The following is a 22,813-nucleotide window of genomic DNA, read 5'->3' as shown; positions in this document are numbered from 1 at the left end:
TCTTTTTAATGAACACTGTATACAGCTTCTCAACTTCTTTACTGCAAAGAATTGATGAAATGGTAAACTCAAATATAGGAGACCCAAACTTGGGCTGTTGGGCTCCAGATGTACCTAAACCTTGGGCATGTTATTTGATTTCTCTGTTTTTGTGTCTATAAAATGGTGATGATAAGAATTCAGCTCAGATAATCACCTTGAAGATTAACTGATTTATAGGACTTAGGATGGTTCCTCACGCTAAGTGCTCAGAAAATGTTACTGATGATGATCAGGTTTTCCAAATCCCTAGGAAAACGTGGTGCCTGTTAAACAGCTAATGCAGAGATACCTGATTTTAGAATGAGTTGAAGCTGGACTCGTGTCTTGCCAGCCTACACTCAAAAACACTGATCTTTCTGGAACCTGCAAGCCGCATCCTTTTGGCTCATTCTGGTTAGCCTTTTCTGGGCTTCCATTTCCAGGGAGTTTGTAATGCAGGCACTATTTGAGTCTAGAGGTGGAACCCAGATGTGGCTTGCAGTTCCAGGCTACATGTCCCGTTGCAATGGCAGCTTGAAGTATTAGGTCCCACCAAAGTGAATATCCAAATTTTATTTGAGGTAGAAAGAAAACTGTAGTAATGAACATGATAAGTGCCTCTTTTGGAACGCTTAAAAGCAATATTTTACCCAATGCTTACTGTTCTTAGATACAAAGAAGAAGCAAATAGCTAATCTCTAGAATTGACTCCAAAAAGCTTTAATGTATGTCTTGGGTGCCGGGCCCACGGTAGCTCACACCTGTAATCCCAGCACTTTGGGAGGCTGAGGTGGGTGGATCACGAGGTCAGGAGTTCGAGACCAGCCTGGCCAACAGAGTGAAATCCTGTCTCTACTAAAAATACAAAAATTAGCCGGGCATGGTGGCACGCATCTGTAGTTCCAGCTACTCAGGAGGCTGAGGCAGGAGAATCACTTGAACCCGGGAGGTGGAGGTTGCAGTGAGCTGAGATGGCACCATTGCACTCCAGCCCGGGTGACAGAGCAAGACTCAAAAAAAAAAAAAAAAAAAAAAAAAATATATATATATATATATATATATGTGTGAGTGTGTGTCTGTCTGTCTTGGGGTTGATGATGCACTTCCCAGTTTTTGCTAAGATTGTGCCCCAAAGTGAACCAAAGGCATTGTTAGCACAATAGTGCTTACTGAGAAGAGGAACTCTGCTATACATTACTCCTTTTTTTTTTTTTTTGAGACGGAGTCTCGCTCTGTCACCCAAGCTGGAGTGCTATGGCCAGATCTCAGCTCACTGCAAGCTCCGCCTCTCGGGTTCACGCCATTCTCCTGCCTCAGCCTCCCGAGTAGCTGGGACTACAGGCGTCGCCACCTCGCCCAGCTAGTTTTTTGTAGTTTTTAGTAGAGACGGGTTTCACCGTGTTAGCCAGGATGGTCTCGATCTCCTGACCTCGTGATCCGCCCGTCTCGGCCTCCCAAAGTGCTGGGATTACAGGCTTGAGCCACCGCGCCCGGCCTACATTACTCCTTCTAATTTAGGGAGAGTGCCTGTTTGTTCCTTCATTCATCCAGTCATTCATCCTGTCATTCAGCAAATACCTAGGGAGCTGCTCCCTTGGGCCAGGCTCTGTTCTGGACTCTGGTAACACAGCAAGAACCAAGAGCAGTCCTCTCCTCTTACAGAGTACACAGAAGAAGAAGAAGAAGAAAAAAAAACAACCATACACCTCTGTTTTCAAAGGACTTCCATAGACCCTGGAAGCTCCCTTTTTGACTCAGAAGAGCTGTATGGAACGTGGCGTGTTGGGTGTCCTTGCCTTCAACTCTCCAGCCTGGTCAGAGGGAAGTGATCTGGCTGGGGCTGGGGGTGGTGGCAGGGTACAGCTAGTCCTGTGGGTCTTCCAAAGGGAGAAGGGGAGGCCTATTTCTTTCTGTTCTTTATGATAAAGTATTCAGTTTTGGTGGCTGAGCACAACTACTGGCCAGTGAAACAAATTGTTTCGCATGCGATGAAAACAAACAGTTCGCAGTGTACTGAGCACCATAGAGACAGTGCTGGGGCAAGTGAGAGCCAAACAGGCACTGGGTGACTCTGGCTCACTGAGGAAAAAAAAAGACTAAACGTGGGCAAAGGAGATCCAAGGAAGCTGAGAGGTAAAATATGATATGCGTTCTTTGTGCACACTTGTTGGGAGGAGCACAAGAAGAAGCACCCAGATTCTCAGTCAACTCCTCAGAGTTTTCTTTTTTTTTGTTTTGAGACGGAGTCTCGCTCTGTCGCCCAGGCTGGAGTGCAGTGGCGTGATCTCGGCTCACTGCAAGCTCCGCCTCCCGGGTTCACACCATTCTCCTGCCTCAGCCTCCCAAGTAGCTGGGACTAAAAGGGAGTTGTCAAGGCTGAAAAAAAGCAAGAAAAAGAGGGAATAGGAAGATGAAGATGATGATGATGAATAAGTTGGTTCTAGCACAGTTTTTTTTCTTATCTATAAAGCGTTTAAACTACCTATATACAATTTACTTCTTTTAAAGAAAGAAATTGAAATGGAAGACTGTAACATTTGTTTTTAAACTGTACATTGTCTTTTTTTGTATAGTTAACACACTACCAAATGTTCTCTTTAGATAGTCCTGTCCTGGTGGTGTTTTCTTTTCTTTTTGAGACGAAGTCTCCCTCTGTCACCCAGGCTGGAGTGCAATGGCATGATCTCAGCTCACTGCAGCTTCCTCCTCCCTGGTTCAAGTGATTCTCCCATCACAGCCTCCTGAGTAGCTGGGACTACAGGTGCACGCCACCACGCCTGGTTAATTTTTTGTATTTTTTAGTAGAGATGGGGTTTCACCATGTTAGCCAGGCTGGTCTCGAACTCCTGACCTCAAGGGATCCGTCTGCCTTGGCCTCCCAAAGTGCTGAGATTACAGGCGTGAGCCACCATGCCTGACCCTGGTAATATTTTCAGTAGCCACTAACCTTTCCTAATACAGTGTAGGGCTTGAAACTGGCATGTAAATTTAAAGCAGGCTCTCGTTGGTGCATAGCACAAATTAGTTAATATATGGGGTTGGTAGTGTTTTCATCTTCAGTTGTCTCTGATGCAGCTTTTATGAATGTTCTGCGAACTGAATACCATTCTGTAATTGCAGAAAAAAAAAAGTTGTGGCTGTTTTGTTGACATAATGCTTCTAAGTAAATACAATCTTTTTTATTAAAAAACTGGCAATTTTTCCTGCACGTGAGACATGTCAGCCTTAGAAAGGCAAAGAAGGAGTCAAAGGTAGGATCTGATCATCGACTTATAAAAGCCAGATTGTGTCCAGAGAAGAGTCTCAGCTGACATTCGAAATACTTGATTCTCTCTTGGTGTAGAAGATGTGGCTGAAAGAGGACAGAAAAGAGTGAATACTTGTTTCATCATGCACCTTCAAGGTTTTGTTTTTTCTTTTTTTTCATTACTTTAAAAATTGCAGTAATACATGATAAGATAATACGTTAAGTCTGGAGTCTAGAAGGCTTGGAAAGGTATAGTGCAGCCAGGGCACTGACAGTAGTTGTTGGACTAGAGTCAAGGTTGTGCTGGGAAGTACCTGAGGGTTTGGGGTCTTGGGCACTAAGCTAAGGGAGTCTGTATTTCATCTTGAAAGCTGTGCGAAGGCTGGAGCATTTGTAGCAGGTGAATGCTGTGATCATATCTCACTTTAGAAAGAGCTCCATGGCCATAAGGTGGGCTAGGTAACAAAGAGGGCAGGGAACAAGGTGAGCTGGGAGGCTAGGACTAGAGTGCAGAAATCCTGGCCGGACTGGGTGGCGGAGAGGAGAGGCCTGCAGATATTGACCCCACTTCCTGTTCATCTCCTAGGGTGGTCCCCTAGGACAGGGAGTGTGCACTTTGACTGTTACGGGTCATGGCACCTTTCACTGAGGTAAGCAGTTGTGGGAACCTCAGTTTGGAGAGAGACGGCAAGGAGTAATGAATTCAGTTGGATCCAAAACTGAACTACAAGCCTTCCAAGGAGAGATGTCCACCAACAAGTTGGATTTAGAGGCAGGAGGCGAGGTCTGGAGCTAGAGATGATAGAGGGAGTTCTTTTTATGGTAGTGGCAAGTGTTTGTAGGGAGGCCTCCCTCTCTTGCTTGGCATGTTGAGTTTTACTAACTGATGCTAGGTGCAAGAGTAACTTGTGTCCTTGTAAGTGAAATTTTCTCTTTGATCCCTTTACCAGGCCTGACTGGCTTGATTGTCCATCAAGCCCTTGACTTTGGCCTCAAATGACCAGTCTCGTACTGATGTGATTTTGCAGACTTGGTGAGTTCTGCTTGTTGTTATTTTAAACTGAGATAGTTAAGAGGAATGTACATGGAGTGGTTGTGAATGTGTTTGATAGCTAGGATGTATAACTAATAAAATTGATTCCACACACATGTGTGTTAAGGACTGCATATTTGTGCCCCCCCCCAGATTCATGTGTATGTTGAAGCCGTAACCCCCTATGTGATAGTATGTGGAGGTAGGACCTTTGGGAGGTAATTACGCTTAGATGAGATAATGAGGGTGGGACCTCCATAATAAGACCAGTGTCATTATGAGAAAAGGAAGAGAGACCAGAGCTCACTCTCCAGTGTGTGAGGTTGCAACAAAAGGGCGGCTGTCTGTCTGCAAGCCAGGAAGACGGCCCTCATCAGGAACCAAATCTCCTAGCACCTTGATATTGGACTTCCCAGCCTTCAGAACTGTGAGAAGTAAACATTTGTCGTTTAAGCTGCCCCATCTATGGTATTTTATTATAGCAGCTTGAACATCTATGTGTGTGTGTGTGTGTATACTGTACATTTTCTTAAAATACAATAAATATATTTACCGTATTTTCTTAAATACGGTAAATATATTTACCGTATTTTCTTAAATACGGTAAATATATTTAAGAAAATGTAAGATGAACTTCACTTGCTGAGAATGTAAACTAGTTTTGTGTATATCTACAAGATATTGAATACGGTTAAAGAGGTGTGTTATCTGCACGTTTTCCTAAACTTTAATCAGCTAGGTCAAGAGAAACACCCAACTTTGATTTTGAGACTTGGCAGGACCAGAAAGGAGAACCTCAGTGTATTTGGATTTTTCTTCTGGGTTTGTTCTGACTTTGATTTAATAACACATTACAATGATTAAGTGGTTTTATGGAGACTATTTTACAAATATTTTTGTCAAACTTAAATAAGACTTCCAAGGTATTTAGTTGGGGGTGAACTTTTGAAGTTCAGTGAAACTAACTTTTACAACTCTTCACATTAAAAAAAATAAGTGAGGAAACCAGTTATAGTATTTGAAAGAAGAATATTTGAGCTGGTTAATAATGAACAATGTTTAACACTGAAGTGACATCAGCAGTAGAAACAATTCTTTCCTTGTGCCTTAAGCACAAAGCATGGTTCAACTAGAGGTAACCAGGTTGTCTGGCCTTTGACTGCACAAGGGTAATAGGTGGACGATTAGTAGCCCAGGTTGATATACGGAAACTAGGGTGTTCTGACAGTTTTAAAGCTCTCCCTATTTGTGAGACTAAGAACATTTCCCTTGTGAGTTGAATCTCTCTGGTCCTAGAAGCACACAGATTCCCAGGAACCCATGCATTGCTAATGGGCAGCTGCACATGTGTGCGGTTCCCAGGTCTTCATCTCCAACTGCTCTGCACACCCTTCCTCTGAAACATTTCCTTCCCTTGCCTTAGAGTGGGTGGCCAGGCTCTCCTACTCTCCGTACTAGGAGAACTAACTCTTGTTTTCATGTCCACCAGGGATGAGGTTTATCTACCTTCTTTTTTGAGGTTACCAAATGCCCCTCAAGGGCCACTGGTGTTAGTTTGCATTTCATTCATTTGTGGCATAATGAGAGTGTGCCAAGCAGGCCCCAGTGAATGCTTGTTGAATTGCAGGCACAACCGTTACTCCTCTTACTGCTGTGGATTTAGGGTAAGTCCGGTGGGGATGATTAATTATTGTTAGTCTGTGCAACCAACAATAACACCTCACCTCATCCTTGCCTGCTTAACAGGGTTGGAAGGACAGAGACTAAAATTTTACTTAGTTATCTTAATGGGGTTATGAGTGACTATTTTTTTTCTTTATTTTTCTGTTTCTCAGATTTTCTATAAGTAGCATGTTGCTTTTTGAAATCAGAACTAAAGAGCTGGGGAAATATTCTGGTTTCTGTACAAAACTGTAGCAGTGGTTTTGGTCACAACATCATACATCACTTTACATCCACAGTGCATCTTTTGTAAGGCAGTTTCTGTCTTCAAACAACTGACATTCCTCCTCATTGTTGATAGAGTTATAAATACTGGAAGGCTGCAGGAATGTACCTAGGACTGGGGGCTGTGACCCCGATCCAGAATGGGGCAGCTTCCTCTGAATGATAGGGAAGACCCCACCCCTTATAGTGGGTATGTTTGGTATGTTTTCATAAACATTTTAAGTGTGATTTGTGAGGTGTTTCTGTTGTATTGATAAGAAGTACTGAAATAAACCTGGTTGATAAGAAATACTGAATTAAATGCTGTACTGGCATGTTAGATTTTTTTTTTTTTTTTTAAATTTCACCTTTCAGTGGAACCTTAACCAGCAGTGAGATCTGAAATACTTCTTTAGCAACAAGCTCCCCACATGCCCGGAAAATTAAGAGGGACTCTTTTTCCTCTCCTGATTCTATTGTTCAGCATTTTCTTGCTTTCCACACTGTGCTGTGTTCTCGGGGCACCTGGAGTTCAAGCTTCCTTTCTCCTGGGGCAGGCTGCAATTGGGCTGAATTTCACATGTTTTCTAGTTTTAAGGCATTTAGCCAGTTGTTTAAGGAAGGCTGTAATTGCATTCACAGGAGCCTCATTCAATCTTCAGGTAAGTGGTGCATGGCACACACTTATTAAGGGCAAAATAACTTCTTAAAAAAATTAACTTTCTCTTGTTCATAGAGAACACATTTTCTGAATTAAAGATAACAGACTGGATAGTCTGGGAATTGCAGACTTAATCAGTAAGCAGTGTTTCTGTATTTGTAAATGACTAACACTTATATATTAAATAGACACATAAGAAAAACATGGCTCACAACTTTAAAAACAATGTAAAATCACATTTGTTTTCTTTTTTAAAATGGCCCACTGTCCGTTCTTAGAAGATGATTCTACATTCTAGAGAGGTATGTCTAAACAGATATTCTTTCATTTGCTCATGCTTATAGTGGGCCTTTCAGGGTTCTTCTGCAGTGGAAACTCATAATTACCGACTTAATTACTGACTCTGCGTGGATCCATGCTGTAATTCGTAGCATAGTGTGCCGGCTTAAACTGGTGACTCTAAGTCATTTTTGATCTGAATCCTTTTGGTAAGTGGGTGTGCTTAGGTTGTCTTGACTATTTGTGTGGGTTTTTTTTTTTTTTTTCTCCAGCTTGTACTTAAGTGTATTGTAAAGAAAGGGCAGCATGAGAAGGAACTAAGCTGATGTGTGAAATGTTTACACTATGTTACAAAGCCAAAAAGAGCTGTAGCCAGTATGGGGTGAAGAGGCCACACTGAATAATAAGAACCCAAACGGTGGTGGTGGTGGTGGGAAGGTGTGAGAGTTTGTGTATACACCTGTGTGGACAGGTGGCCGGGAGGCCTTTAAGGATAGTCTGACCAGCCATGTTAGGGAAGAACCACTGCTCCTTTTGGTCTGGAAACTAGACTTCTGGTCCTTAAGAGGCTTCTAGCTTTCTTAATATCCATATTGGTCAATAAAACTTGAATGTTTTAAAAAATTTTAAAAACTTAAGAATCGCCATCCAATTAGATTTCCTCTAGTTTGGGATGTATATATTTGATTTTTGAAACCTTGATCATGAGACTTTCATTTCTTCTTGTGAAATTTCAGCTTTCTCAGCTCTGGCATGTTTGGCCTGTCCAGATAGTTTTGAATTCTGACCCGGTCATCTGTCTTGTCAGCCTTCCCTCTGGGCCACAAGTCATTCTTTGATACATGCAGCCTGTCAGTCACTCAGGTTCTTTGAGTCATTAACTGGTGCTGCTCTGTTAGCCTCCCCTTGTAATTCTCCTCCAGTTCTCTTAGTAACCAAGGGTGCGTCAGCCTTTGCAGGCGGCCGGAGGGCAGAGGGTTGGAGTCTGTGCCAAGATACAGAGGAAGCTAATCATACCCGTGACCTCGACCTCATTAACATTGTGCTGGAACCAAAGAGCCAGCATTCCATGGTATTGTTTGACTTTGGATTGTCTCTGCTGATTTATGATCAGGAGGTCTGTAGTCCTGCCCTCGAAGGGAGGCAGATGTTACAGCCAGATGAGAATGTGAGACACAATCAGAACTTACTGCCTCCTTTTAACTTCTAAAAACTGGGCTTTGGGTTGTCAGCTATTCATTGCGTCCTGCTGATGGTGATCTGGCTCCAAGCAAACCTGAGTAAAGAGTGTGAGGGAGGAAGGAAGGCTTCTGAGAGGCTGGAGCCCAAGTGGGGAGGCTGGTGTTCCCAGTTGTGGGTAGAAGTCCATACCCCTTCAGCAGGGCTTCTCAAGCTTGACTGTGCCCAAGAATTGGCAGGAATCCTGTTAAAATACAGACTCTGATACAGCAGGGCTGGGTGGGGCCTAGGATTCTGCATCTCTAACAAGCTCTCCCCGTGATGCTGCCCCTGCTACTCCTGTGGAACTCACTTTGAATAGCAAGTCCTCACGTTCAACTGGACCATGAAAGAGACTATGGAACAGGCAGCTGGCAGCTGAGACCCGTCAGGGCTGAACTGTGCGTGCCAGGAGGGCCCATGAGGTCTGACTTGAAGTTGGTTGCCTGCGACTTAGGGCTGGCCTCTACTGGGATGAGACTGCGAGCCCTCAGCCCTGGCACTTCCATGTGGGCCTTTAATAGCTGTTGGGAGCCACTGTGCGGGGATGCTCTCAATCCTTTAGGGCAGGGAAGTTATGAGCTCTTCCAGTTGAGATATGGTAAAGCTACAGGGGAAGGCTTCCCCCAGCCTCCAAGTTAGTTAAAATGATTTCCTCATTTCATGTTGGTTATATTCCATAAGTTTAACTAGGTTAAGAAGGCTCTAACTTCCTTCCATTAAACTGCATTTTCCCACATACCCTGTAACTTCAAGGTTATGTGATTACAAAGCTTTTAAAAAGTTGCCTATTGTTTCATTTGGAGCATTATTTCTGAAACTTGCCTGACACTCCGCTAAGGTACTGGCTAGACGTATGTGTTACCAGACCCTACCAGGGGTTTTGACTTCATAGGTCTGGAGTGGGTCTTGGGAATCTGTATCTTTTAAACAAAGCTTCTAGGTGGTTCTTATGATCAGGCAGGCTCTAGAAAAACCAATTTAGAGAAGCATCAGTTTAGAAACCTGTCTGTCTGAGCCTGTGATATTGGCCATGTCTGAGGGACACCCTTGCCTTTTTACTTCTTGGCCTCTTAGATATTTGCTTGTGAAGGGCTGTCTTCTGTCCCATTGGATCCACTTCACTTTTTATCTTAACACATGCTTTTGCTCTTACAGAGAGACTCTTATCTTGGATGGAGCCAAATCAGAGAGGCCTTTGTTAACAGTGTAAGAAGTCAGTTCTGTGAAGCCTTTATTTTTAGGAAGGTTTTACAGATACTGACTATTAAGTGCTCAAAGATACTGGACTATACAAGCTTTGGGCCTCTGTAGAGAAGTCTTTAAGAATGTCTTGATAGTGATTTTTCCCACTGTTTCCTACTTTGGTTCAGACACTGGAGATAATGAGCATTGTTAAGTAATGGATGACCAGAAATGGATGAACAAGGGGCCCTATCCTCCACAGACCAGCTTGGTTCTGATCCAGGTGACTTGTGGGGTTAAGGAGTTCGCCCTTCCACAATTGTATGGAAATTAACCTCTATTCCTAAAGATGCAGGATCCGTCTCAGCCTTACCTTAGGGGCAAAGTCAGCTTGTGAGACCAAGGAAGTAGGAAATGGTCAGTGTGGAGGGATCAGCTGGACATAGTTCCTTACCCAAAAGGTGGAATTCACTTAGTGTTGTGCTTACAATTCTACCATTAGAGAAATTGGGTGAAGTGTTTCCCTTTAAGCCTCTTATTAGACATGTAAGCATCCATAGGACAGGCGATGCATTTGTGATTCATACGTTAACAGGAATAACTTAATAGAATGCTTCTTAGGATCAGAGTATACAGGGAGTGGACTTTGATAGGGTGGAGTATGGGCCACTTTTCAAGGAGGGCAGAGCAGGATGCAGGGCCACAGATGGCAGCCTCAGGCACCACATGTCCAGGCAGCTCAAGAAAAGCACAGCGTGCCTGGGAGGGCACTAGGCAGAACTTGTTCTCATTCATTTAATTGGTGTGTGTGTGTGATGGGAACTTTAATATCATTTAAGATGCATTTGGCACATTTCTAATGTGGCCATTTCACGTACGAGTTGTAATGAAAAGCCAAGTGATCTATATATGAAAACTAAGACTAAACACCATAATTGTGCATAGGATTGTTTTGGATGGTTGGTTTTTATTTTTTTTTCTATTTATTTATCTATCTATTTGGGACAGAGTCTCACTCTGTTGGCCAGGCTGGAGTCCTGTGGTGCGATCTTGGCTCACTGCAAGCTCTGCCTCCTGGGTTCATACCATTCTCCTGCCTCAGCCTCCCAAGTAGCTGGGACTACAGGTGCCCGCCACCACGCCTGGCTAATTTTTTGTATTTTTTAGTAGAGATGGGGTTTCACCGTGTTAGCCAGAATGGTCTCGATCGCTTGACCTCGTGATCCACCCGCCTCAGCCTCCCAAGGTGCTGGGATTAGAGGTGTGAGCCACTGCACCCGTCTGGTTTTGTTTTTTTTTGTTTTTTTTTTGAGACGGAGTCTTGCTCTGTCGCCCAGGCTGGAGTGCAGTGGCCGGATCTCAGCTCACTGCAAGCTCCGCCTCCTGGGTTCACGCTATTCTCCTGCTTCAGCCTCCCGAGTAGCTGGGACTACAGGCGCCTGCCACCTCGCCCGGCTAGTTTTTTTGTATTTTTTTTTTAGTAGAGACGGGGTTTCACCGTGTTAGCCAGGATGGTCTCGATCTCCTGACCTCGTGATCCGCCCGTCTCGGCCTCCCAAAGTGCTGGGATTACAGGCTTGAGCCACCGCGCCCGGCCCGGTTTTGTTTTTTAGAGTCAGTTTAGTTTTGAGAGATAAGCTAAATCCGAGACTTGGAAAATGATCCATTTTCTGTACCTGCTTAGCAGGTGAGCTTCGCCAGCAGCAGAAACCTTACCTTCTCTCAGGGGAAGCGGGGACAGTGGGAGTGTTGGGGACATCTTGAAAAGAAGGGCTTGACTCTCCTGAGATTGCATGCCACCTAGATAATGTGCATTAGCTCATGCTTTCTCTTTTGTATCTGTAAAGAATCATTACATTTGCAGAGTTCTCAGCCTCTGGCTGGTAAAAAGAAACTGAACTTGGGCATTCTGCTGCCAAAGCCAAAGCTTGTGTAAGTGGTGGAATATGTTTTCAGAACAGAGTGGGGATGGGTTGGGAGATTCTCTTGTCTCTGCTGCCGGCGTAAACCAGAACCGACAGAGGACTTACACAGAAGCACTCCCCAGGGACCAGAACTCTGGGAACATCTATGAAGAACTGACCTACTCCACGGCTCAGAGCCATTTCCCGACTCTTCCTCCCCTGGCCTCCCTGCTCTGTCCCTAGATTGGGCTTAGTGCCCCACATTCTAAGATTCATAAGATGTTCCTCCATGTTCTTGAAATGAAACACACAAAAAATGAATCCATTCTTATCACACATAAAATATCTTTGTCCTCAAGGGGGCATGGTACTCAGGAAAGATGGGAGCACAGCCTGTGAAAGGCAGAAATTGGTAAGAACTGTCTGTTCTGCCTCCCTGACCTTCCTGTGCCGTCAGCTTGCTCTGCAGCCTTGGGCAAATCGTTTTGCCTCTTTGAACTGGAAAGAGTGAGGGGATGGAATCCAGGCCTGAAACTCTTATTCCAGGTGAATCCATATGGCTGTGTATTCAGTCATTTATTCAACAGATGCTTATTACACCCCTCAGAAAGCTCGCAGTCTAGGGGGGAGAGACGGATGGAAGAGCCATGATCGTTGAGGGCTAGCAGGTGTGGCAGTGTGTTTGGCCATGGAAAGCCTTTGGAGGTGTGGGACCACAGGCCCAGGGGCAGGTGGGGAGGCCAGAGGGCTGCAGCATGCAAACACAGGGTGCTGCCTGAACATGGGGAGGCAGCTGGGGTTTCTGTAGCACTACTTGAGGTGCGCTGAGAATAGTGTCCTCACTGCCCCCATACCACGCATGACTTCCTGTGAGTTCCTGCAGCACAGCCACCCTCACAGTGGCATTGGTGTTGGGGGTAGGCCCTGGGAGCTGAGTGGAGCATCATCTCCCTTCATGACCTGAGTGCTATTTTGGTGCTTTGGCCTCCACCCCCGCCCCCCATCCCCTTTTGTAAAGAAAGTAAGAGCTATGAAAACATAAACAAGAATGGGAGAACTTGCCTGCTGTTTACAGAAATATGCTTTTTTGTGGGGGAGGGGTATCTTTTTTTTTTTTTTGTAAGGAGAAGATAGATATTCAAAGAAAGAGGAAGATAAACTGGGCTCTTCTGAATCCTGAATTACTTTATGGCTCCTGGGCCTTGGTGTCTTTGTAACCACAGAGTTTGGTTCACTCTCCAGGAAGAAACTTGACCCTCTGATAAAACCACATGGAGCCTTCCAGGGCGACCTCAGTGTTTCATTTATGGAGCGGTCAGATTCTGTATCTAGGTGGGAGGAGAAATGTCTAAAAGGAGAAGCATGCGTTCTCTTTCCTTAAAGCTCGAGTTCTCTTTGCCTGTCCTAAAACAGATGAGGGCCCAGGAGAAGAGGAAGGGCCTTGCCTGCACTACCACCTCCACCTCCCCACCCTAAAGGTCCCCTATCCCATTGGTCCCCAGGACTGGGAATGGTGCCATGCATAAAAACCAGCTTTGTGTATTTTTTACAACAGAAATGGGCTTCAAAGCACTGTGGAGTGTGAGGCCTTGAGCACAGAGTCACTGTTGGGTTAGCAGGCTGGGCCAGCTCTGTACTCTGTCCCCCAGGACTTGCCCTTAGCAAGCATCACTGTCACCCAGAGGACTTGTGAAAACACTGAATGTGGGCCCCACCCCAGAGATTCTGAGTCACTAGTACTGGGATGGTGGAGAATTTGTGTTTCTGACACATTCCCAGGTGATGCTGCTGCACCACACGGTGCCACTCAGGCACTTGGTAGGGGTGTGTTGAGGCAGGCAGACTCTGCCCCTGAGGCAGTGGTGCTGAGCTATTGTCTGCCTGGCAGGAGCCACCTCATGCTGGAGGAACCTGGGCTTCACGACCAGTGGTTCGCTGGAGATGCTTGGGGGAGCTCAGCTTCACTTCTGACCATGAGGATTGTCTTTCTGTCCTCTCATGACACAGCAGGATGTGGCATTTGGGGCAGCTAAGATGGGGTGTTGTTGCCTCCTTCCAGTTTGTTCTCCTCTCTGGTATTGCTGAAAGCCATCTGAACCATCCCAGTGTCCTCTTCTATGTCAGAGCTTGCATTAGCCTTAAGGTAAAGTCCAAACTCTCCTAAAGCAGCTGCAAGAAGGCTTCTTGTGATCTGAAATGCTTCAGTGGGCACCAACTTCTTTCTTTTATGAACTGTGTTGTTGCTTCCAGGACCCCCCATTTTACTGTTCCTTTTGCCTGCCTTGCTCTTTAGTTTGGCCACCTCCTCATTTCAGCCCTCCCTTGCTCTAGGGAGCTTCCTTTGATGCCTTGGAAATCAGCTGGTGCCTCTGCAAAGGCTCCCATGTCCCCTTGTATTTTCCTCCCTTCAGCTCCTATCAGCTGCATCAAAGTCGTGAATACGACCTATTTATTTCTCTTTGTGGACTGTAGCTCCCTGAGGGTAGGGAACCCACTTATGCAGGCATTTCCAGGCATATAGAAGGTGCCTGGCATATAGAAGACCTTCCTAATCATTCTGAGATAGGTACTGCAGGGGAGGAAACTGAAGCACAGGGAGGTTAACTACCTGGCTGCAGTTACCCTGCCACTGAGTTGTGAAACGAGCATTGTCACCTAGGTCTGTTTGATCCAGCCCCTTGGCCAGGTAACACTAGCCTTGTTTTCTGCTCTGAGACCAAAGAGCTTAGCCATAGGCTGCAGATTTCTGCTGGAACCATCAAAAGACTGGCTACTCCCGTTAATAATAAAAATGACTCTTTCCAATTGTTTTTCAGGTGAGTTGGGAAGCAGACTCTTGAGTTGATAGCTGGCCTATGGTTTCTGCATTTTGTTAGGAAGCACCTCATGCCAGTGAGGGACCTGGGTCTGCTCACAGCCAGGTGGGTGTCCCTATACTGTAGATATGACAATGCACTCTGATAACCACCCAATGTTCTCATTCAATAGAAAGAAAATCCTAAAATGTGGGGCAGCGGCTTCTCTAAGAAAGGTGTAAATTGGTCCCTGTGGGTGTTGTGAGTGGCCTGGTAAAGATGTTTACCTGGCTGGCTTTCTCGTGGGCATGGCTGGCTTTCTCATTACTCAGGCTTCTTTCCTTTGTTTCAATACCCTTTTCTCTTCCGTTTAGGTCTGTGCTTTAGAATTCCTTTTCTTCTTTTAAGATTCAGCCCAAATTTCTTTTTTTCTTTTTCTTTTCTGTTTCTCTTTCTTTTTTTTTTATTTGAGATGGAGTCTTGTTCTGTAGGCCAGGCTGGAGTGCAGTGGCGTGATCTTGGCTCACTGTAAACTCCCCCTCCTGGAATCAAGCCATTCTCCTGCCTCAGCCTCCCAAGTAGCTGCGACTACAGGCACATGCCACCACACATGGCTAATTTTTGTATTTTTAGTGGAGACAAGGTTTCGCCATATTGGCCAAGCTGGTCTTGAACTCCTGACCTCAAGTGATCTGCCTGCCTTGGCCTCCCAAAGTGCTGGGATTACAGGCATAACCCACCACACCTGGCCCCAAATTTCACCTGTTTATCAGCTATCTGAATGAGAGGTTTTCAGAGTGTAACCTTTTTCCGCTTCCCAGCAAAATGAATGGCCACTTCTCTGTGCTCACACAACACGTTGAACTTGTCATGGCGAGCTTTACTTACTTGTTTGTGCTCATCTTTTTCCTCTTGTCTGTGAGTTCCTTTTGGTACCATCTCCCACCTAGCATGGTTTCTGGCATGGAACATATTTTCAATAAATGAAAGAATGTTCGTCCTAAGTAGCGTAGGTTATGCTAGGTCATGGAGCCATAATGTTCTAAATGGCAACCTGTGGCCATGAGCAGCCAGACTCCTTGGCTGCCCTTGGAGAGACATAGAGTTGTCAACTAGACCCTGGAAGCCCCCAGGCAGCCCTACCATTGGCATGCAGACCACCATAGGATTGAACATTATCTAAATGTAAATGCAGTAGGAAACAGACAGTAGACTTTCCCAATGGGCAGCCTGAAGAAGATACAAGTATGTCTCAGTGGCTTGAGTATTTGTTTTAAAGCACAGTTTAGGTTTAAATAATTTTGATATGACACTTTTAAATCAGTGCACTTGAGTCTTCCCTACTCTTCTTAGAAAGTTGGGTGCTTTGGCCGGGCGTGGTGGCTCAAGCCTGTAATCCCAGCACTTTGGGAGGCCGAGACGGGCGGATCACGAGGTCAGGAGATCGAGACCATCCTGGCTAACACGGTGAAACCCCGTCTCTACTAAAAAATACAAAAAACTAGCCGGGCGAGGTGGCGGGTGCCTGTAGTCCCAGCTACTCGGGAGGCTGAGGCAGGAGAATGGCGTAAACCCAGGAGGCGGAGCTTGCAGTGAGCCGAGATCCGGCCACTGCACTCCAGCCCAGGTGACAGAGCGAGACTCCGTCTCAAAAAAAAAAAGAAAGAAAGTTGGGTGCTTTAAGAGGTACACAGATTGGCTTGAGTTGATCTTGCATTATCCTGTGGGTTGGGAGTAGAAACTCTCAGGGCAGTGGATCACCTGATTGTTGGAGCCAGAATGAGAGTTGAGTCCTTTCAGGAGCCGCTGGGTGGCTGAATTCTCTGATGCCTGGGGTGGCACTTAAATCTAGCCAAAGACTACTGTCACTAGGAGAATGTGGTCTTGAGGTTTTGCCCCAACCTTATTCTGCTTCTGTGTTAACACTACACATTGTTCAGCCTTCCAGTTGCCATCCTGGGTGTTTGCAGCACTAAAGCAAAAGAAATTTTCTTCTGCTTTCTGCATGTGCTTTCCACAACCTAGTAGAGGTTCCCGGACAGTAAGTGCCACATAAAAATAGTCACTTCCCCATGGTTTCTTCTATGTGGTGCTGAGGCCCAGCTGTACAGCTTCCTGAAGGAGAATTGAATGAAAGACAAGGCAGTAAAGGAACCTTGACTCCCAGCTGACCCTCTTCATGGTCTTCAGTTTCCCAGGGCTTGGATAGAAGGAGGATTTCAGCTTTGCCCGAGAATGTCTAGTCTCTATGGAATCAGTTTGTCTATCATACTTGAAAAATAAGCTAAGAAAATACATGAAATGAAAAAGCCCAGATGTTAACATATGCGTGGGTTTTAGCAGTCTTTGGAACTTGAGATGTTACTGAATGTTTGTGTCACACCATCCCTGAAGAGGCTGCTGCAGGGCATTTGCTAGGAGTCTGGTCTCCACACTGCCCCATGCAGGGAGAGTGCCCCTGCTGGCTACTTCATAATGAGCTGCAGTTTACCAAGCTTCTAGGAGATATCTGATCCTCAGAGCCCCTCTTGTTTTACAATGCAGTTCTAATCATGTTAGGAAAAGCAGCAACCATGATGGAGTAGGTCAAACCCTCAAGTTATTGAGCTGCCCGGCTCCACGTAGGGGCTCACCAGTTGTGTGTTCAGGCTCACTTCACAGAGGTCGTTAGTTGAATCTTGACTACCCCAAGTAGTCCAAGAAGTAGTTTAGTTCCTGAGTCTCCTAAAGCTTCTGAACTTGTCGTGTGTGTTTTGGACTTGTTAATAAGGTCCTGTGTTTTCATTCGGTGAAATGTTTACTATTTCTGAAGGTGGGACTGCTAGTGCCTTATCAGTTGAATTTGTATGTCAGGGTGTGTGTATATTTTTAATACAGCTGCTTTTGTAGATTGGACTTGATCCAAAGACACTGTCCAACATGGGCCCCTTGTCTCCAGGGTTGACATTTGGGAGAAATCAGAGCAAAGGCAACTAGCAGACACAGCAGCTTGTCTCCTGATCTGGGACTCCAGTGCCATTAGCATACTCGGCTCTGCCTCACAATTTCCTTTATTGCTGAAATGCCTGGGAATCAGGTATTAGTACAAAGATTAATACATGGCACATCCTCCCTCAGCCTTTGTTAATTTTTTTTTTTTTCAGGCAAAAACTTTATCTTTAGCTGTAGTTCCTTAAAGAGGAAGCAAAGTCTCCAAAACAGCCTTTCAAGTTTCATTGCAAAGCTACACGCATATATTGACACCTCTGGGAAGAGTTTGCTCCATTCCATTTCCAGAGCACAATCAATGCATAATTTAGGAACCACCTTTTACTTGAACCAGGTAGCTTGTCAGCTGTGATTGATTGACTAGTTTGTCTTATCTACTGTAGGGGTTTTGTTGTTGATTTCAAGAAAACGTACAGGTACTTGTTTCCAGGAAAAGTTGATTTTAAATGGAATATCTTAGCCTTTTTCCCTCACAGAAAGATTGGAGGTATTGTTTTATCACTATCATGTCCGCTTTCAGTTAAGAAATGACTGTTTCCTGTTCCTTAGTGTCTTTTTGAGACTATGGACCTTTTTTAGAAGGAAATCCTTTGGATGAGTAGTTAATAGGAGTAACATTTCCAAATAGGCAAAAGACTGAAAAAAAGTCTTCTTCCATCTTTTTTAATGTTAAAGAGTAAACATCCTGCATTCTATATGATTCCTTTTCCCTGTGGATCATTCTTACATTGAGCAATGTCTAAGGCTTCTAAAATCCTGTTTTCTCAGGTTTCTTCTTCAAATCTGGGGAAGACTTGGTTGGCTCCCTTCAGACCTCTTCCATTGATGCTTATCTTTCCTGACTTTATTTCCTAATGGCCAAGCTTCAGGGCTCACCTTGCCTGCATTTCATCTGCTTGCTTGACATGACTGCAGAGAAGTCCTTCTTCCCTTTATGGCCACAATCTGAAAAAGAAAACAAACAGCTGAAGCTCTCCTTGCAGCCCAGCAGGCTGGGGAAAATAGTTCTCATTCTCCTTGTTCCTGGGTTCAAAGTGCACTTAACATTTTACGGGGGTGACCAGCCCTCCCAAGGTGCTGGTTTGAGTGGGCCTGTGTTTTAGCCGGGTGGACAATTAACCATGCTGACCTCCTCCTTTTTGCCATTGCCTTTCTGGCTGAGTTGATGCCAATACTCTGAGTGAGAAGGGGCTGCTGCTCCTTTGAGCGGAGCACCAGGGAGGGGTGGGGAAACATCTGATCTTGTTCAAAGGGGATGTCTCTGAAGCATGAAGATTGAACTGATTGTGACCCCACCCTGGGGGAAGGAGACATTCTCTGGAGAACAGGCCAGGAGGAAGAAGCCGGCAATTACTAATCCCATTGGCCTGTGGGCCTTCAGGGTCTCATATCCGTTTAAAAGAGAGAGAATTGGGGTTGAAGGTAATAAAGTAGGCCTTAAATTAGAGGAGCAGGGGGTCATTTTATCTAATTTTGTGGTTGTTACTGAGGAATAAAAGGCAGAGGAGATAATTTCATTAGCCCTTTTGAGATCTTTATCACAGCAAGATGGCATTTTGGGATCAGCAGAGCCACACAGGGTCTGTCCATGTCCTCCTGGTAAAAGGAGAGCTTGATTTCCAGTGTGCCAAGGGAGGGGCCGGGAGGCACAGTAACCCTTCAGGGCACTGTGGTCAGGAACAGATGGTATCTCCTGCCACAGTGAGAGGTTAGTGGCTACAAGTTCTGATGTAGGACTCAGCCAGCTACTCAGGAACATGGCATTCCATGTGAAAATGAAGAAATCCACCAGAGAAATGGGCTCCTGCAGAGTTGGGACTTTGTCTTTTACTTCTGAGGAAGGCTTGTGGGTCCTCTGCTGTTAACTTGATTTATTTGGAGCATAGTGGTCATCAGACAAATTCTTTTGAGCTGAGCATTATTCGAGTGTCAAACCACGTGGTAGAGAGTTAGCAGAGAGTCACAGCTGTGCCTTCTGTCGGATGAATGCGGTTCTGTTCAGAGTGGAGGTACCTATTTGGGGCTTCATAAATGCCCTGCTGAGTAGGCAGGTATTTCTGTTCATGTTTGCAGAGAGGGAGTAGGGCAAAGAGAGGTCCTGTGACTTGCCCGAGGTCTCCTTGTAGGGAAGTGGGGAATGTGGATTCTATCCCTGGACTTCTAACTTTGAAATTAAGCTTTCTGTGATCAAAATTAGTAGAAACAGAGGGAAAAGGATGAGGAGGAGAGCAATAAAGATTTCTTCAAGAGAAAGGAGAGAGAAGTAGTGGTGAGAAACAGTTCTTTGTACTAGCCCACCAGCTGGCACCATTCCCCAAAAGCAGCTTGGTTTTTTTCTGTGGGGGAAGTAAAGTGACCAGGGGAGACAGGGAAAGTGAGGGAGGCTGGAGACGGGAGGGTGGGAAGGGCTTTTGGAGTGTCGGACACAGCCTTAGGCAGATGCTGGTTAACTTCGAGGGCCTGTGCATATCATCCGAAAGGACAAGGCATCCACTGCCTCCTCAGGAGTCTTGCTGGCTTATTTCTGGAGTCCAGCCTTTCCCACGTCCGTCTTCATTCACACCCTTACTGTCTCATGTCTGATGGCTTTCTTGTCCTCAGCTTCTTCCTCTCCACTCCATACATTTCTGCTTACTATATTTGTTTTTTGTTGTTGTTTGGTTTTTTTGAGACAGAGTTTTGCCCTTGTTGCCCAGGCTGGAGTGCAGTGGTGTGGTCTCGGCTCACTGCAACCTCCGCCTCCCGGGTTCAAGCAGTTCTCCTGCCTTGGCCACCTGAGTCGCTGGGATTGCAGGCGTGCACCACCATACCTGGCCAATTTTTGTGTTTTTAGTAGAGATGGGGTTTCACCATGTTGGCCAGGCTGGTCTCGAACTCCTGACCTCGGGTGATCTTTCTGCCTTGGCCTCCCAAAGTGCTGGGATTACAGGTGTGAACCACCGCGCCAGGCCTACTTACTATATTTCAACTTATCTCTGAAGAAAAAAGAAAACTTCTCTTGAGATGTGCTCATGAAGACTCTATCCACTGTTAAGTACATTTAATCATAGCTTAGGTTCGTATCGTCCTTATACAAATCTGTTCCCCCCATTGATTCAGGAGCTGGTATTTTCCCCTGCCAGTTGATGATGGAGACTGCCGACACCTCCCTTTCTGGTGGATGTGGGGCCCTCAGGAACTCCCAGAAGGCAAGACTCCAGCCAGGGGTTCTCCTGAAATGTCTGACGGGAATTGCTGGGGGTGGGGTGTGGAGAGGGAAGAATGCGCCCTCGATCCCTTAAGGCTTCTCTGTATCCTGTGCGCGAATCTTCGCTGTTCTCTAGGCGGATGCAAGAGTCCTCTTGCTTTGGCCACGTGCTGCTCCTTTCCTTCAGGACTGTGGCTAATCAGAAGTTGGCTGCACTTCAGTGCCTCTTAAAAGCTTTTTTCCCTGGCTGTGTTCAGGATGTTGAAGTGCAGTGTCAGAAATGATGTGAGTTGATGAAGAAGAAATAAACAAACCCAGGCAGTATGTGAGGAAGGCTTGGCAGCCCTGCTCCTGTTTTTCTTTAGTTTGGATCTGAGGGAACCAGATTTCCTCGTTGGAAGGAATGGGGCTATGAGGGTCCCTGTGCCATGGAGCCTGAGATATGCATGCCAGTGGGCCTTCTGGACTAGGGCACCGGTTAGTTTAATAACTCTGGGATGAAAATGTATAGTTTACGGTTGGCAGAATGGAGAGAAGTCACATGGCCGCAACCTGAGCTATATGTATGTGGAGTTAAAATAGCATCTGTTCAGGGAGGCAGAACATTCCAGAATGCTTCAGTGCCCTCTTGGAGCCAATGCAGAGAGTGGAGAATAGGAAAGCTGGGAGGTACTTCACAGATCTTCTTGTCTAAGCCCCTTAATTTCAGTTTAGGACACTGAATAACTTGGCTAAAGCCCTGTGAGGCCAGGGGCCCTTGTCTGTCTGGTTTGTTCACCTTCATACCTTTGGTGCCTGCGTTGTATTAGGTGCTTAACATGCATTTGTTTGGTGAATGAATGACATAAATGAAGATATGACTTCCGACTTCTAATCCAGTGCTCTCTCTGAGATATTTGTAGGCAGAAAAGTCTGTGCAGACATGGTGCTAGATAACTTGTATGTAATTGAGGCTATCTTTAGATTATATATAGGTTAGAAAATGGAGATGTAGCAAAATCAAACCGGCTCCTTAAAGCTGGTGGTGAAGACAGGCTTGCTCAGGTTTGGGGGTGGGTAGGAGGCAGGACTGCCACTTTGCTCAGCAGATGGGGCTCCTTTCACATTGGATTCTGTGTGAGTGGTACCCTCTGAAGTTGCACAATGGCCCCAGTAGCTCAGCTTCCCCAGAAGAATCAAGATGACTGTGGAAAAAATAGGCTTGAAGTTGCTCCTTTCCTTACCGGCAGCTAGGAGCCTACCCACCTTTTGCAGCCCAGTCCCCTCCTTTTCAGAGGGATGTGTGACTTGGAGCTCATCAGACTTACCCTCTGTTTGTAGAGGGGTGTATATGTGTAGAATGCTGCAGGTGTGACTGGAAGGTCATGTTTGATCACTGTAGCAACAGGAGGAGTAGGATGAAGTCCTGCACACGGGGTCTCTGCCACTGTCCAACTCCATTTGGAGAATTGCAGCTCTGTTGCCATGGGCCCCAACCAAGGAAACCAGGTCTAACAGTGGGCTGCACTTAGAAAACCAGGGTGGTCCTGGCCAGCACGGTGAAACCCTGTCTCTACTAAAAATACAAGAATTAGCTGGGCGTGGTGGTGGGCACCTGTAGTCCCAGCTACCTGGGAGGCTGAGGCAGGAGAATTGCTTGAACCTGGGAGACAGAGGTTGCAGTAAGGCGAGATCGCGCCACTGTACTCCAGCCTGGGTGACAAGAGTGAGACTCCATCTCAAAAATAAAAAAAAAAAAGGAAAACCAGGGTGGTAAGCCACACAGCCACTTCTAGGCTGTTAACTCAAAGCATTGCTGTTTGTTTCTCTCTCTCTTTTAACTTCTTGGTTAATTCACAAACGAGAGGTTTACAATTACAAGGAAGTTTTAAAATTTAGAATAGTTATAGGAGATTAATTCAAGATTAAAAGTTGTCAAAGGGAATTTGTAAAATCAAGAAATGTTATTTAAATTCACAAACTCTGATCTGCTGAGACTTTATTGGCTTGCTGCTTGGTAGGTTTCATCTGCCCACTCTGGGCCCTCCTCCCAGCCTGGCTGGGGATGTGTCTCTTGAAATTGACCTTCAGGCTTTACCACTTGGCCTGATATCTAGGGGAGAGTGCTTCCTCTGGAATCCTTGACAGCTGACCATTTTTGGGTGGCATTCGTGTGCCTCCTCTGCAACAGAGAACACAGTTCCTCCTGGAAAATCCCTTTCACTGGTTCCCTTGACTTCTTCTGGTGCCTGCCTTATACAACCCGTCTCACTTCTCTCCAGGGGATGTGTAGCAGACAGCCCATCTCCCGGTGGGTCAGAAGACAAGCTGGAGTCAAACCCTGATTGATGACTACAGAATCACTTGGGTTGTGGCTTCTGTTCTGTATT

General features: G+C 45.6%; 1 protein-coding gene across 2 annotated transcripts in view; it reads left to right on the top strand.

Moving 5' to 3' along the window:
- LHFPL2 (LHFPL tetraspan subfamily member 2) overlaps window positions 1–22,813 on the top strand; it is a 166,181-nt gene that overhangs the window by 2,230 nt on the left and 141,138 nt on the right. Inside the window, exon 2 of one of the 2 annotated variants that reach the window (XM_033179950.1) lies at window positions 14,291–14,395. The exons of the other annotated variant lie outside the window; for it this stretch is intronic. The gene's annotated coding sequence lies outside the window, so the exon portion shown is untranslated. The remainder of the gene's footprint in view (window positions 1–14,290; window positions 14,396–22,813) is intronic. 2 annotated transcript variants of the gene reach the window in all.

The sequence above is a fragment of the Trachypithecus francoisi genome, unplaced genomic scaffold, assembly GCF_009764315.1.
Source record: "Trachypithecus francoisi isolate TF-2019V2 unplaced genomic scaffold, Tfra_2.0 Lachesis_group2, whole genome shotgun sequence".
In the NCBI taxonomy this organism is placed as follows: Eukaryota; Metazoa; Chordata; class Mammalia; order Primates; family Cercopithecidae; genus Trachypithecus; species Trachypithecus francoisi.
This window is presented reverse-complemented; position numbering and strand designations above follow the sequence as displayed.